Genomic DNA, 17,811 nt, shown 5'->3' with positions numbered 1-17,811 from the left:
GACATGGCGATTGACGAAATCGGAAGACGCGTTTAGATTTTAGAAATTCGTTGCTTGGTGTTACTTGTATAATTTACTGTCAGATACTAAACTTTAAACTAATAAAGATATTGAAAATTTGATTTCACCATCAGAACCGTCGTGCGAATAATAGTAATGTACATGTTTATTTTTGAGGCATCATGATTCATCTGGCTACTATTAGTTTCTATACGAACTGTGAAATGTCTGCCATTAAAGTTACACAAAGTCCACCATCTTTGGCCCTCCCAGCGCACAGCATCACCAAGGAATTCCCAGCCACGAGGCCGATGGACCACGTGATCTGGCCGTTGTGCGGCATAACGGGGTTGCTAACGAGCCGCGGCTTGCCCAGCGGCCCGAGCGGTGGCCGCCAACCCTGAACTTAGAATATTTCCAGGGCGCCGCAACTCGCCCGTTAAATCACACACCTCCACTTATTAACATTCTGGCTTGCCAGAATGTTCAGAAGCAGCACCCTTCAGTTCATACAAGTACATATATAACAAATTTCAAAGAACAGAATTAAGTGATTAGAACGCCAGGCCAATAGTGTTTACCAAATTTTTGAAGTGGTCTGGGAGCAGCATGAATTTCGAAATAAACCCACACAAATTATGAACGAAACGGCACATTAATTAAATGTCTATAATCAATTTTTTGGACAAGAAATAAAATTTTTAAATGCACTTCACGTATGAGCGATTTTGTAAGCACTTCTAGTGCCACTCACTCAGCGCTAAGGCTCTTTCATGCCCTAGTTTTTTCCCGTCGCACTACACGTGATCCCACAGGTTTTAGCACGAAGTATTGATCAACTCCCATCAGTCTTTTGACCAAGTGCCTCGCAGAAATCGTGTCTGCCTCTGAATTCCGAGCTCCACCGCTTATCGTGACAAATCTGTCTACAACGAAAACCAAAAGCCTTTAAAATGTATTGATTTGCTTATGCGAGCATGAAAAGCAGCATTTGTCGTTTGCCCGTGACACCATAATTTGGTGGGAGATTTCATTTAGCTATCATGGCACCCGGGCAGTGAACATGCGCCCTGGTTGCAGGGATGCTGCAAGCATGCCAAAAACTTATAATTGCGTTACTTATTACTTGTTAGATAAAACGCTGATCCTCAAAAACTTCCCAGAAAACCCTCTACATGGGTCTCACCAAATTCAACATGTAGTGAAAAGCAACTCTATCTCATTGCTATAAGTAGACAACTGCAATGAAAGGACACACTTTAAAATTTGCCAAGAATGGCGGTTTCGATTCAGATCATTAAATTCAAAGTTAGAACAGTATTTAGGAAAAAGAACCAATACCGACCCAAAAAGATGACAAGTTATCTTCAAAAAATCTTTCCAAAATATTTTTGGGAAAAAGAAAATCTAAATGTCGGCAACAACTGCAAAAAATATTATTCAGACTGAAGAATAAAGTATGTCTCCTAAAAAGAAATGGAAACATGTCTGGTGGAATGATGATTATGATGAATTAATTATAAAGAGATATCTACATTTACATTTACATCTACAAGAATACTCTGCAAGTCACGCTTAAGTGCCTGGCAGGGGGTTTATCGAACAACCTTCAAAATTATTCTCTATTATTCCACTTTCGAACAGCACGCGGTAAAAACGAATACCCATATCATTTTATGTGAGCTCTGATTTCCCTTATTTTATTATGGAAATCGTTTCTCCCTATGTTCGCATACGGAGGAGTAAGTTAGTTATTCAAATTTAGTGAGAAGATTCCGCCACAACGAAAGACGCCTTTGCTTTAATGGTGTCCAATCCCAAATCCTGTATAATGTCCCCTATTTCGCGATAATACAAAACGTGCTGCTCTTCTTTCAATTTTCTCGATGTACTCTGTTAACCTCATCTGGTAAGAAACACAGATTGCGCAGCATTACTCCAAAAGAGGACGTACAAGCGTAGTGTATGCAGTCTATTTAGTAGATCTGTTACAATTTCTAAATGTTCTGCAAAATTAAACGCAATATTTCGTTTGCCTTTCCAACAAAATTTTCTTTGTGTTCTTTCCAATTTAAATTGTTTATAATTGTAATGCCTAGGTATCTAGTTATCTAAGGCGTTTATATTATACTGATTTGTCGAGCAGCCGAAGTTTGTGGACGACTTTTTCATTATTTAGGGTCAATTGCCAATTTTAGTACAGTTCAGATATTTTATCTAAATCGTTTTACAATTTGTTTGATCTTCTGACGATTTTACTGGACGATAAACGACAGCATCGTCTGCAAACAACCTAAGACGGCTGCTCAGATTGTCTCCTAACTCGTTTATATAGACAAGGAACAGCAGAGGGCCTAAAACACTACATTGGAGAACGCCAGAAATAACTTCTGTTTTACTTCATAACTTTCCGTCAATCACTACGAACTGTGCCCTATCTGACAGGAAATCACGAATCCAGTCACATAACTAATACATAATTTCAGTACTAGCTGCAAACTTGCAACAACTAGAAGACAAATAAAAATGATCAGAACAGAGAAAATCTTAAAGAAGCCAGCAAACTAGCATCAAAACTAGCCAGAGTACAAAATATAAAAGATCAATTAAAATCAATTGTTTCATATTCTAAGCAAAACAACACAAGGGACTTTTTTAAAGATATACACACCACCAAGTTCATACTTCACAGATTCAAAACATGGAAGAGTGCTTATCGTAATACGGGGAACTGCAGAATATTTGCGGAGTACTTCAAGAATTACGCAACTGTGATCCAACAAAAGAGGAATATGGTTTTGATAACATAATGGAAATACACCCATAGACAAAGCCATGAACAATGAAAGCTGTCAGAGAAATGATAAAATAGCTAAAAAACAGCAAACCATCGGAAGAAGTCAATATAGCGGCTGCATTATGAAGACGCTTCTGTCTAATAGAAATCATTAATCAAGTTTAGACAACAGCTTACTATCAGAATAGACCGTGGAATTAATACATCCACTGCATAAAACAATGAAAGAAACCATGTACTAATGGTACATTTTAGAGGAATCTCTCTCTTTACAGTGACTTATAAGACGTTGTGCAAACCACCTTTGTACAGAGCTAAAGGAATACTCGAGGCACAGCTAGGACAATGTCAGACAAGATTTTTGGAAAGTTTTGTGCAGAGTAAAAACGAAATCTATAGAATGTAATAAAAATAAGCAAAATCGGAAAGTTGAAACATGTGTAGGTCTTAAACAGGCTCATGACTCAACAGACAGAAGTGCACAAATAAAAATTATAAAAAAAACTGATTAGATATTGAAACAATAGTTAAGGAAATGTTACCAAACAAAACATCTAAAGTAAAACTTATGGAAGGGGAGAAGTGTCAGAATCTTTTGAAATAAAATCAGGAGTAAGATAAGAAGAAGGTTTTCACTGCACATTAGAGAAAGTAGCGAGAGACTCTTCAACTAGGAAGAAACGCAAATAAATTCACCTCAGAACTTCTAGCTTTTGCAGACATGACTTTAATAACTGACTCAATGGATATGCAAAAGTAGCGAGAGACTCTTCAACTAGGAAGAAACGCAAGTAAATTCACCTCAGAATTTCTATCTTTTACAGACGACATGACTTTAATAACTGACTCAATCGATATGCAAAACCAGAAAAGAAAAAATTAAGTAACTACAGAAACAAGAAAACAAAATAGGATTAAAATATCATTTGCAAAAATTAAAGTTAATATCAAGTATCAATGATTCTCCCAAAATCTTAAAGCTCCTACCAACACAATACATAAAACAAACTGTTTTAAGTACCTAGGATAGTGAATAACGAGCAGTACGAGTAGTACGAGCAGAAGCTAGAGTACATAAAAAGGAAATTGAATTTTATATGACAAAGAAACATGCGTAACAAGAATTCCTTGTCCTGGAAAACAAAACTAAGACACTATCGTTCAGTGGTAAGGCCTGAAACACTGTACTGAGCACAAATACTTAAATTATCCGGATTTAGGGATCTTGAAGAACTAGCAAAAGTTGAATGAAGAATTTACGGTAATTAATAGGACCTCAAGGGAATAGAAATGCTGAATATAGTATGAAACTGGAAAAGCTAACTGATGTAATGAGTGTGGTGTCACCGCCAGACACCACACTTGCTAGGTGGTAGCTTAAATCGGCCGCGGTCCAGTAGTACATGTCGGACCGCGTGTCGCCACTGGCAGTGATCGCAGACCGAGCGCCACCACACGGCAGGACTCGAGAGACGGACTACCACTCGCCCCAGTTGTACGGACGACATTGCTAGCGACTACACGTACGAAGCCTTTCTCTCAATTGCCTAGAGACAGAATAACCTTCAGCTAAGTCCATGGCTACGACCTAGCAAGGCGCCATTAACCATTTCTGGAGAGAGTCTCACTTGTATTATCAAGAGAAATGTACCACAAGGAATTAAAAATAAGTATACGAGAAGCTCCGTTCTTTTCTTTACAGCTTTCATCACGTATCCTGTTTCAGACTTCACGCCAGTCGGCGTGTGTGTACGCGTGCCTTAGGTTACCCGTCTCTGTGGACTGGCTGCCTTGTCAGTCCACTACAATGAGGACAAGAAAACTACAGTTTAATGGACACGTAAACCAAGCATATATTCATCTTTAATTAAAGGTTTGGACGACCTGTGCAGGCGGGTCTTATCGACATGACAGAATATTCACGTGTGAATAAATATATTTTAATGGTCATTGATACTTATTCCAAATATGCCTGAGTATTACTTATGAAAGCGAAATGAGGGAAGAAAATCACGCGTGTGTTCGATCGATTGCTGAAGACGGGGACGAACCTTTAGACAGGTCACGGCGGTGAGTTTTACAATAAATATTTCAAGGCTGTGATGAAGCGGTATGGAATACATCACTACTCGACGTTCATCTATCTGAAGCCGAGTATCGTGGTACGTCTGAGCAGAACAGTGAAAATCCAGACGCGGATGCAATTCAATTTTGGTGGCTCACACAGATGGATCGATATCCTCCCGCAAATAATTGCACAGTATAATCGAACAAAACATCGCACAATAAAAATAAGACCAATCTATGTTCGTGATAACAAACTTCTAGATAGAGTATACAATCGTATTAAAGTGGTAGATCCGAGCAAACAGCAATTTTCTGTAGGTGATTTAATACGTATTTCAAAACACAAAACAACGTTTGGGAAATGATACATGCCAAACTGGTCAACCGAGATATTCAGAGTTCCCAAAGTGCAGAGCACGAATCCTAGAATCTACCTCTTAAAGGACAGCAGTGGTACTGAAACTGCAGGATGCTTCTACACATAAGAGTTACCAAAGAGCTTGAAACCAGATGTTTTGGTTAAATGGCTTGGTTTTCCCGCATCACAAAACAACTGTATTGACGCTGACGATTTGTTCTATAACGGGGAGCGCAGACCACAAGCACCTCAGTAGCATAACATGCGTGATAGGAGACGCAGTAGAGGAGGAAGCGGTATTCTCGACAAACTACAAGTCGAATTACACATTCCTGGGTATAACTACTGTGGACTACTCGACGAAGCGCGTTTGAAAGGCGACATTACGCAGTAAATAAAGGTCGTCACACTGCCGATTGAATTTAAGCTGATAAAGCTAAGGCAATACTTACGAGAAAAAATATTGGTATAGGTCGACGCATTGCAGCATTTGCAGTTGAAAAAACTATGTGAGTCAAAGTTAAGTGGGGTTTGGTTGTGAAGAAGTTCAGCCAAGTTATGAGCGCTGCACGCAGGGCGCTAAAGAAGAAGATGAAACCAAAGGGTGTCCTGACAGCGTTGTATGCAGCTAAAAGCGCTCTGAAACAGAACGGATTGAGAAAAAGAAGATCGATTAAACAACCCAGAGTTCTACCAATACCCAAGACGTCAGGTGGAATTATTCTGTTCCTTATTGCTATCTTAGACGGTCTCTCAGTGCTGGGTTCACTGGCTGGGGCTGCTGCAGCAACTACCAGGACAGTCAAGAATGCACAAAGCTCTCAGGAGCAACTGTAGGAGGCACGAAGACATAACCGCATGATGGAGGCAGCAGCCATCGGAAAAGGGCTACCATACAAGAAAGGACTAGGTCTCTTCATAAATAAAAATAGCCTCCTAGCAGTCCTAACAGACAGGGTGCTTACAAATAAAGATCTGCTTAAGTTTGTTAGGAAGAAATTCAACATTCCGATGTGTGTTTATGCGGAATACATTACCGAAGACTATGTGGAAATCAGGAGAATGCGGAATTGTGAATATGGATGTAGCAGAACGACCTGGAACTCACTGGGTAGCATATGTTCAAAATACAAATAACGTCTATTATTTCGACTCATTCGGCCACCTGCAACCCCCAGAAGAATTACAACGATACTTAACAGGCAGAAGATATGTGTTCTACAACTTTCGACGCTACCAAGACTTTGATACATTCCTGTGTGGTCATCTATGCATCCTGTTCCTTCCGACTTTTACGAATGATACATAAGGCCGGGTATTAAGCATCCATTCACCCGTCGACGTTTAGATGCAACGTACACTCTGACATTAAAGCAACGATCATCTGTAATAGGTGCGAATTACTTCCCACCAATTGATTTAAGCTTTGGGAAAATCGCGCTGGTTGGACTGGAGACACACAACATCATCCCAGATATCACAGAGGCTAACAATAAACTGTATCTGGAAATTAATGGTTGAGAAGAAATCGTAGAAATTGAACCTGGTGCATACGATGTTGACGATTTGAATGAGGTTTTAAAGCAGTCTGGAAGAGGGACTGAGCTCTGCGCAAACGTCAGTACACTTAAATCTGAAATATGGACGGTGAATGCTTCGAACGACTTTAAGTAGAAAGGTTCAATAGGTCCACTACTGGGTTTCACAAAGGGAGAGGTTTAGAAGACAGATCCCAATAAATTTTACAAATCTGATCAGACGGTGAATATTCTCCCTGTCAGTACAATCCGTGTTGAGTGTGACATTGCGACGAACTCATATCTCAACGATAGAAGGGTTCATTTGATTTACGGATTCTTCCCATGAGTTGGAGCAGGGTATAAGATTGTTGAGACTCTTACCACCTCTATATACCTTCCAGTACAGTTCAGACATTGGATTATCTAGAGCTGCGTATTGTGGATCATAATAACCGACTTGTTGACTTTCGTGGTGAGGAAATCATTGTGCGACTACATCTACGACAAGATGGACTTAAGGTATGAAACCAGCGCACGCAGCACACAGCATAGCCCTCCACAGCAGAACCGCAAGGTGATAACACGTGCGAAATACAAGTTTCTTAAATCAGTAGGCTTGAAACCTCGCAATGACGTTGTCGCTCAATATATCTCACTCAGTGGAATATGATGAGCGTATCATACACCAGGAATACTTCTCGCATAAATCTTATGATTCAATGACGTATAACAAGATCGATGAAATTAGGATTGACATCTAGCATCAAGACGCTTTAGCTCTTCCAGGCAAGAGTTTCATATATTTGGATGGATCCATTTTAGAAAAAGGATGGTAGTCATACAGTGGGATAAAGGCTTACATTTTGCATGGTTTTACCGAAAATGGAATTATTCATTAATTTGTAAAAGACTTTTTCGAAATCACTAGTCACGACCGTCGTATTTTCGGTATTTAATTCAATACACTCCTTCAACCATGGGGACTGATTGAAGGAGATAGCGTGGGACATTCTACCTAGCTCCATCCCTAAGCTGAGACACTGCTGGAGATTACAGTAATGAATTATGTACCTCCGCTTGTGTTCAACAGTGGTCATTAGTTAAGGGATAGTGCCTCCTCGTGGAACTTTTTGCCCTGGACATAGCGGCAAGTCACTTGTCACTTCATACAAACTAACAGGGTATATGAGGTCTGCCTCCACCACATACCCTACATCAGAATCAGCCGCCAGACCAAATATTTTTCCACCTAATCTCTGTAATTCGTTTTCGGGCACCCACTGAAACCCACCAACCGGCAGTGTCAGCATCATGGCGTGCCAGCGTAAGTTATTCACATCCAAATATAGAATACAACTTGAATCGAGTGGTGCGTTAAGCCCCACACCCATACGTGGATTATTTCCCCTGCCATGTCTATGGACACACTAGCAAAGTCCTCGATGGATCCCGCACTCAAAGAAAAGAAGCACATCGGCATCAGTCTAAAGTTCGATGCTGCACCTAGTTTTCTTGAGCATTGCGTCCCAGGACAACCCAGGTGCAGTGTAATAAAAGGCGCAGTCCAGAGAGTGCGTGGCCATACATACACTCCGGAACTTTTCGAAAACATCCGTAAGCAAGCACACATCGCTGTTCATATATAGTCTTGCGTATTCACCCAAATTTGGAATGTTGAATTCCCGCCAGACATTCACAGAATGGTCATAATTTGCAGTAGTAATGGCATCGTCTGTGAGAGTACTGGTAAATTCAGAAATGTCGGGTAGCCTGGTTTCGTCGAGTTTCGCCTTACTATCCAGATACTCATAAGGGAAAACTCCTTTCCTAGTCACAAGCTGAAACTTTTCCTCGTCGGGGTAAGCAGATTGGGTGATATGCATATCCTCCCGAGATAGAGTTTCGAGTTTCTGGAGTGGCGCCTGCATAAACGTAGTGTGTCAAGGAAGCAGAGCGTAATTTTTGGCGTCATTCGTTTGGCGAATGAAATGTACTTCTCAACACTCTCAGGCAGAACAGTAACCTGATTTTTCTTCCAACAGAAATTAACCAATTGCTCAACTAGAAAGTGATCATCATACCCACTTAAGCTATGGAAAAAAATAGGTGTGTGTCGTGGTAGCTGATACTTCAAATTGCATGCGTTGTGAGCTGCACTGCGGAATTTTTCCTGTAAGATGACAATGATCTCTACACGGAGTTTCAGCTTTTCTACCTAACGGCAGCTCACAAATATGACAGTTTTTTTTTTTTAAGCTCCGTCTGTAGGCCACAAGTGGCCCTTCCGGGACCGTCCGGCCGCCGTGTCATCTTCCGAGGAGGATGCGGATAAGGAGGGGCGTGTGGTCAGCACACCGCACTCCCGACCGTTAGGACGGTATTCTTTGACCGAAGCCGCTACTAATCGGTCGAGTAGCTCCTCAATTGGCATCACGAGGCTGAGTGCACCCCGAAAAAAGGCAACAGCACGTGGCGGCGGGATGGTGACCCATCCAAGCGCCGGCCACGCCCGACAGCGCTTAACTTCGGTGATCTCACGGGAACCGGTGTAGCCACTGCGGCAAGGCCGTTGCCCACAAATATGACAGTTAACCGCATCATTTTTTATACTCCTCCGATGTCATGGGGATGTTGGTGCTGTAAAGCCTATCGACATCCCATGAGAGTTTTTCAAGCTCAGTGAGCAACCAAATCACAGGACTATCCCCGACATATGATTCATAGCAGTTAAGACTTGAATCATATGAACATGCAATTTGGTACACTGCCAAATATGGTACGTGTTTTTGCGTGAAGGTGTAATGTGAGGCTAACGTCTTCCCTTCACAGCGGGTGATAAGGGCAAGGAGATATTCGAAGTCTGCATATACAACAAATGGTCATCGTTCCTGGTGGTGAGCATTCTTGAATTTAATGAACTTGTTTTCTTTTGTAGGCATAACAACACGTACCAGTTCCTTGGATTCACAGTCTGTCAGATGTCTTTTTCAATACTTTTCTTCTGAGAAGTTATTTAGGCACCTGAAGCAAATCTGTTTCTTATGTTTATGTTTCGACAGTTGGCTGCAAAGGAGGCGGGACATGTCTGTGATCGATATGTAATGCTGATTATCACTTTCAGAGCAGAGCAGCATGTTTACATGAAGATCATGCTCACATGCATATTTCGAAAAATTGAGTGGTCCAATTATAGTATCCTTGTGCTGCTCATCTAGCTTCCTTTTCTGCTTCTTCTTCAGACCATGAACGTGAACCGGTATTCCGCAGTTGTGTGCCTCAAATTTTGGTATGTTCTGAATCTTTATGGGGAACTCAACACCGTCAAAGTTATAACATCCACGAATGTTAAGACCTATTTCCTATCGAGATGTGCACTCTGCATGCTGTTTACTTTTTCTTTCACCAGCCAGGATTGACCATGCAAGACAAGCGTTATATTTTTCATTTTCAACGTTAATGCAAGTCTGCTTCTTCGTAATATCCTCAGGGAGTTTGATATAACTGGACCCTCCATTTAACGGATCATAGACATGAATAACGATGTCGAGGTTTGCTATGTGGATGAGTGCTTTAGCTGACCCTCTTACTTCCATGTCGGAAAACCGCGCCAGTATAGCATCCAAGATGGATTCACGATACCACTCAGCAATTGATGCACTCTGAGATATAACGCCATTATCAGCCCAGATGTAATACAAGGTTTTCTCCTCAGCAGCACCCTGCTGTTTGGGCGAATGGGTCAGCTTGCAGCAGAGCACTGCATTACATTTGATGGCAATATATCTCGGATCGTCTAGGGCTTTCAGGAGCTCTGCCTCTAACACCGGGAGGCACGCTTCTAGAAGCCTGGCTGGGTCATGATACCCCACAGCTGGGTTCTCTATTCTATTAAATGAGATACGCCTCTCAAAGGCCCTAGCAACCGCCGAGTATTCTAAAGGGGTCATGACGCTGCTAATCTGATGTCCTTCACTATCAGGACAGGGTGGAGCACTGTCCCTAGCCACAGATTCATTATCATTAATAATACTACAGCTAGGTGACGACTGCGTCCAGCCGTTGGATGAGGGTGCTGGCGATGAGGCGCCTTCAGGGGGAGGGGTATGTGCTAGGGTACAAATACCTTCCGTTGCCAGCAAGGGCGAGAAGTCGCAGCTTGAATAGTAGGAGGTGGTGGTGGCGACCTCCTATGGGAGCACCCAGGCTGTGGTGAGGGCGCTCCTTGATGCTCCTGCATAGTCGAGTCTGTAGGGTGGGAGATCGTTGCTCTGACTGAACCATCCAAGGGCGCCAGATGGTATGCAGTGGCTCGGAGGCAGCTGCGGCTGCCTCCCGCATGGCAACGAACGGCGCTTTACATGGCGGTACACGCCGCTCCAGTGTGTGTTTGACACCAACCCTCACAACCAGCACTCTAGGTGCACATGCCACAGCCATCTCCTGTCGTGGCAGTGTTGGTGCCACGAATAATGGGTAAAATTAAGCACAATGTTCAAGATTTTTTAAAAATATATCCTGTAAACAAACAATGACAATTAAGTAAATCATTATTCCTGAATAATAATTATATGCTTAAACGATGACAGTCACATTATAATCACCTTTTACATTCTGGGTCCCGGGTTGAGAAGTTCAGTCGATCTTTCTGGCAGTTCTCTCACCAAGTCAAATATCTCCATGCCCTGCTCCAGAAGGGAGGAATCGCACTGTCTTTCAGCAGCCACCATCTCACGCTTCCACTCAAGCATCTCACCCTCGCCAGAATTGTTGTTGTTGTGGAGCCATCGATCCATCTCACCGAAGTCGTCTATAACAAGATATTAATTATTAGACACAACAACAAAAAATTTGTTCTTAAATTGACTACTGCGAGATATTGATTATAACTACGAAAAAAATTAAATAAATAAGTAAAAACTTCATACCAGATGGAAGTAATGATTCCAGGTGATCATTCTCGACACATACCCCTACAGGAATTCCTTTATTCTCTTGAGTAGTAGGAACATCTACAACAATGAATTTATGTATACCTCACACAACTGTATATGATACAAAATTTCAGATTCCAGCAGCAGCAGCAGCTCAATGTCCATCAGCTGCTGCTCTAACGCTGCTACAGCGAGATCAAAAGTTTTATAAACACTTGTTATGATCTGAATACATCAAGAGCTGTTTTCTGAACATGTAAACTACCACACAGAATTTGAAGATGTACTTAATGATGCTAGCACAAGCTCTTCCGCTTGATGGGGACTTTCAGTTTCCAGTTGCTGCTGCTCTGATGCTGCAACAACAGTAGAAACGTTATAAGCGCTTGTTACGATTTGAACACTTTCAGAGACGCTTTCTGAACATATAACTACCACACATAAAATTTTGAGATTTACGTGATGCTGGCACAACCTCTTCCGCCTGCTGAAAACTTTCAGCCTCCAGCTGGCGTTCTAATTCCAACAACATTTCGGGAATTAATGTTGTAATAGTAAGAAAAAGGACTTTTATAACCACTCGTTACGAAAATGTTGCACAGTCTCGAAAAATTTTGAATACTTTGCTACGAAATTTCGTAACTGTCACAATTTGAAGTTATAATTTTTTTATAAACACTTACGTGGCAGTTGACACCAGTTTGGCCGTTTCCCACTACCACTGCCGCTGACATCACTGCTGGCTGAGCGTTTCATGGTGTAGGAATCACATTATACACTGTCAAAGACTGATGACAATTGTGGTGGGGGTTGGGCTTTATATACACTGCTGACCACCGTAAATGCAACACCCTGAAGGAAGCATCCGAATCGAGTGAAATTTACACCATGAGTTTGCAGCGATGAGATATGCAACTGATTAGAATTTCAGCGCAGACGCACACCACGCGCGCCTGTGGCGCCACCTCATAGCGCCATTTAAGGCTTGGCGATTTCGACGAGTGTACGTTCGGCACGTGTGTTTACCTTGTGGTTGTTTCACAAGACGATCAGTTATGCCTCGTAGACAACAGCGAACATCTTTTGATCAAGTATCCGAGTTCGACAGAGGAAGGATAGTGGCTTACCGAGATTGTGGATTATCATACAGAGAAATCGCTAGTCGTGTTGGACGAAACCAGACAACTGTAATGCGGATATGTGACCGTTGGATGCAGGAGGGTACGACGGACCGACGTGGTCGATCGCATTCACCTCGGTGCACCACTGCACGTGCTGATAGGCAAATTGTGCGCATGGCAGTGACGGATCGCTCAGTGACATCCCGAACCATAGCACAGCACATTGCGTCTGTAATGCATCATCCAGTGTCTGCGCGTACCATTCGACGCCGTTTACAGCAGAGTGGTCTGTCCGCATGACGTCCATTGCTTCGTCTACCATTGACGCAGAACCACAGACGTCTCCGTCGCCAATGGTGTGATGACAGACGGATGTGGACGGCAGAATGGAATGACGTTGTCTTTACTGACGAGGACGCTTCTGTCTGCAGCACCACGATGGTCGGATTCGAGTGTGGAGACACCGTGGAGAGAGAATGCTGGACAGCTGCATTATACACGGCCACACTGGTCTTGCACCGGGTATTATGGTATGGGGCGGTATTGGATATTACTCTCGCACGCCTCTAGTACGCATTTCCGGTACTTTAAATAGCCGGTGCTACATATCCGAGGTGCTGGAGCCGGTTGTCCTTCCTTACCTTCAGGGCTCGGCCACAGCCATATTTCAACAGGATAATGCGCGACCACACGTGGCACGCATTGTCCAAAGGTTCTTCGTCAATAACCAGATTGAATTGCTTCCCTGGCCGGCTCGCTCTCCGGATATTTCGCCGATAGAAAACATGTGGTCCATGGTTGCTCAACGAGTTACCCAGATTACATCCCCAGCTGTCACACCAGATGATCTTTGGCAACGTGTGGAAGCTGCTTGGGCTGCTGTACCCCAGGAACACATCCAACGTCTCTTTAACTCAATGCCGAGACGTGTGGCAGCGGTGATCTCCAACAATGGCGGCTACTCTGGCTACTGATTGTGGCAGGACCACATGTCACAGACGTCTGTAAACGTAATCATTTGATACTTGGTCAACATGTTATCTACAAAATAAATTTTGTTGTGCTACCTCTTGTCTTTCTTGGTGTTGCATTTACGGTGGCCAGCAGTGTAGCTCCAGACTCCACCCTCTATTTTGTAGAGGACCAATAGGAACACGGAGTGCCATACCAGCAAGTTATAACTTGTATTCTTTTATTCTTCAGGCAGGGTTGGTGCAGCTCTTTGAGGAAAGTATCACATCTGTGGGGAGGGGAAAGAAAGATCAGAGACAAACATTCTGTGTTTGCCTGCAAGTTGATGGAATATTGGATGCAGCTGCTAGCTTTAGAAAAACTTTCTTTGTTGATTCTGAGACAGATGGAAAGTCTGACATGCCCAGCTCCAGCGGCATCCCTCTAAAAATGTATTCCTTAGGACAGAGCTGTATTGAGCAACAAAGCGCGCCTTGAGAGCCAAATTGTATACATATTCCAGCTGCTATCCGCCGCTCCCCTGATGGAGGCAGACATGTGGTCACCAGTAGTCCGCCGAACACGTGGCCGAGCGGCACATACATCGCGGTTGCGTCATTGAACCACCTGACGGGCGGGGGCGGGGGTGAGTATTTAATTAATTCAATTTGATATCAAAAGTGGAGGCGTAACCCCAACTCCCTACTACTGCCTTGGGGAAGCATTAGAAACCGGGAAACCTGCGAGCTGGTGCTATAGGGCGTCCCTAGCCATGACTTTTTCTGTCAGCAATGATTGCTGTAAGTCGTCCAACGCGCTGCTGCTGCTGTTGTTGCATGAGCTGCTGCTGTTGCTCCAGGAGACAGACTAACTTAGCCTCAATGCTACCGAACCTTTTACCTCGTCGCCAGTGTTATAACTGTGAGCGACCAGCGAGCAGTGCATGGCAGAGAATGGAGATACGAAGCTACCAGGGAGGGGGGGGAGGGGGGGAGGAGTTGCTGACTACGAACAGACAAGACAGACAAACAAGTAGGGGACGACAGACACTACGATCGACCAGGAGACAACACGAAGCGAGCAAGCAAGAACTGAGGTGACAAAGAAGGCAAGATAACAACAACGTAGGAACACTCCAAACAATGACAGTATGTATCTCAACACACGGAACTGGAACGCAGTACAGCTGAGATGCACACGTGAACTAAGGTGAGTACCAGTCTGCCGGGGTAGCGCTGTGCAGCCGCCTAAATACACTCCTGGAAATTGAAATAAGAACACCGTGAATTCATTGTCCCAGGAAGGGGAAACTTTATTGACACATTCCTGGGGTCAGATACATCACATGATCACACTGACAGAACCACAGGCACATAGACACAGGCAACAGAGCATGCACAATGTTGGCACTAGTACAGTGTGTATCCACCTTTCGCAGCAATGCAGGCTGCTATTCTCCCATGGAGACGATCGTAGAGACGCTGGATGTAGTCCTGTGGAACGGCTTGCCATGCCATTTCCACCTGGCGCCTCAGTTGGACCAGCGTTCGTGCTGGACGTGCAGACCGCGTGAGACGACGCTTCATCCAGTCCCAAACATGCTCAATGGGGGACAGATCCGGAGATCTTGCTGGCCAGGGTAGTTGACTTACACCTTCTAGAGCACGTTGGGTGGCACGGGATACATGCGGACGTGCATTGTCCTGTTGGAATAGCAAGTTCCCTTGCCGGTCTAGGAATGGTAGAACGATGGGTTCGATGACGGTTTGGATGTACCGTGCACTATTCAGTGTCCCCTCGACGATCACCAGTGGTGTACGGCCAATGTAGGAGATCGCTCCCCACACCATGATGCCGGGTGTTGGCCCTGTGTGCCTCGGTCGTATGCAGTCCTGATTGTGGCGCTCACCTGCACGGCGCCAAACACGCATACGACCATCATTGGCACCAAGGCAGAAGCGACTCTCATCGCTGAAGACGACACGTCTCCATTCGTCCCTCCATTCACGCCTGTCGCGACACCACTGGAGGCGGGCTGCACGATGTTGGGGCGTGAGCGGAAGACGGCCTACCGGTGTGCGGGACCGTAGCCCAGCTTCATGGAGACGATTGCGAATGGTCCTCGCCGATAACCCAGGAGCAACAGTGTCCCTAATTCGCTGGGAAGTGGCGGTGCGGTCCCCTACGGCACTGCGTAGGATCCTACGGTCTTGGCGTGCATCCGTGCGTCGCTGCGGTCCGGTCCCAGGTCGACGGGCACGTGCACCTTCCGCCGACCACTGGCGACAACATCGATGTACTGTGGAGACCTCACGCCCCACGTGTTGAGCAATTCGGCGGTACGTCCACCCGGCCTCCCGCATGCCCACTATACGCCCTCGCTCAAAGTCCGTCAACTGAACATACGGTTCACGTCCACGCTATCGCGGCATGCTACCAGAGTTAAAGACTGCGATGGAGCTCCGTATGCCACGGCAAACTGGCTGACACTGATGGCGGCGGTGCACAAATGCTGCGCAGCTAGCGCCATTCGACGGCCAACACCGCGGTTCCTGGTGTGTCCGCTGTGCCGTGCGTGTGATCATTGCTTGTACAGCCCTCTCGCAGTGTCCGGAGCAAGTATGGTGGGTCTGACACACCGGTGTCAATGTGTTCTTTTTTCCATTTCCAGGAGTGTACATAGCCGCAGGAAACGCAATTGGCCACAGACTTCACGTGGTATGCAGAGTGACGCACTGAAATGGCGTGGCTCGCGGTGCAGGAGCACGCAGGAGCACAGAGACCCCTACAGAGACCCCTAGTGGGTATCCAGGCCCATCCCCTCTGGCTCGCATCCAACTTTCGCACCTTCTGACACCAGATCATAGCGATGTCATGCTGTTAACAAAGGCTCTTGCATCGGTCGTCTGCTGTCATAGCCCATTAATGCCATATTTCCCAGCATTGTCCTAGAAGATACATTCATCGTATGCCCCACATTGATTTATTTGGTTATTTCACACAGTGCTGTTTGTGTGTTACCACTGACAATTCTATGCGTTGCTCTGGTACGTTAAGTGGTGGCCATCGGCCATTGCGTCGTCAGTGGTGAAAGGTAATGCCTGCCGTGCGGGATTAACCGGGCGGTCTTGGGCGCTGCAGTCATGGACTGTGCGGCTAGTCCCGGCGGAGGTTCGAGTCCTCCCTCGGGCAAAAAGAAAGTTTTAGAATCATCTGTATGTTTAATGACAGGTTTTCTCTGCCTCGTGATGGCTGGGTGTTGTGTGCTGTCCTTAGGTTAGTTAGGTTTAAGTAGTTCTAAGTTCTAGGGGACTTATAACCACAGCAGTTGAGTCCCATAGTGCTCAGAGCCATTTGAACCATTTAATGACAGGTCTTTGATGTATAACAAGAAAACCAGTTTGTCCTTAGGATAATTTAGATTAAGTATAGTGTAAGCTTACGGACTGATGACCGTAGCAGTTAAGTCCCATAAGATTTCACACACCTTTTTTTTTTTTTTTTTTTTTTTGTAATGCCTGAAATGTGGTACTCTCGCCATACTCGTGTCGCTGTGGATCTCGGAATATTGTATTCCCCTACGAATTCTGAAATGGAATAACCCATGCTTCTACCCCAACTACCACTCTGTTCTAAAATTCTGTTAACTGCTATTGTGCGGCACTAATCACGTCGGAAACCTTTTCATATGAATCACCTGAGTACAAATGTAAGCTGTGTCAATACACTGCCATTTTATACCTTGTGTACACAATACTACCGCTATATGTATGCATACATACTGCTATCCTGCGACTTTTGTCACCTCTGTATATATTGGTTTCCACTTATTTCTCAGTAATACTTGTTCCATCCACAAAAAGAAAGTTTTTGAATCATCTGTCATGTTTAACGACAGATCTTTGATGCATAACAAGAAAACCAGTTGACTCAAAACAGAAAACTGTGCTGCCTCCCTTCCCCAAATTCACTTTACACAACACTTCTCAGGTTCAAATGTCTTCCCTTTTGTTGACAGTGTAGAAAATTTTTCTGCTTCCTAAGCCATCGTTTTATTGCATTTTGC

Source organism: Schistocerca nitens, chromosome 1 (genome assembly GCF_023898315.1).
Source record: "Schistocerca nitens isolate TAMUIC-IGC-003100 chromosome 1, iqSchNite1.1, whole genome shotgun sequence".
NCBI classification, from domain to species: domain Eukaryota; kingdom Metazoa; phylum Arthropoda; class Insecta; order Orthoptera; family Acrididae; genus Schistocerca; species Schistocerca nitens.
The sequence above is the reverse complement of the archived record's forward strand: the minus strand, read 5'-3'. Positions refer to the sequence as shown.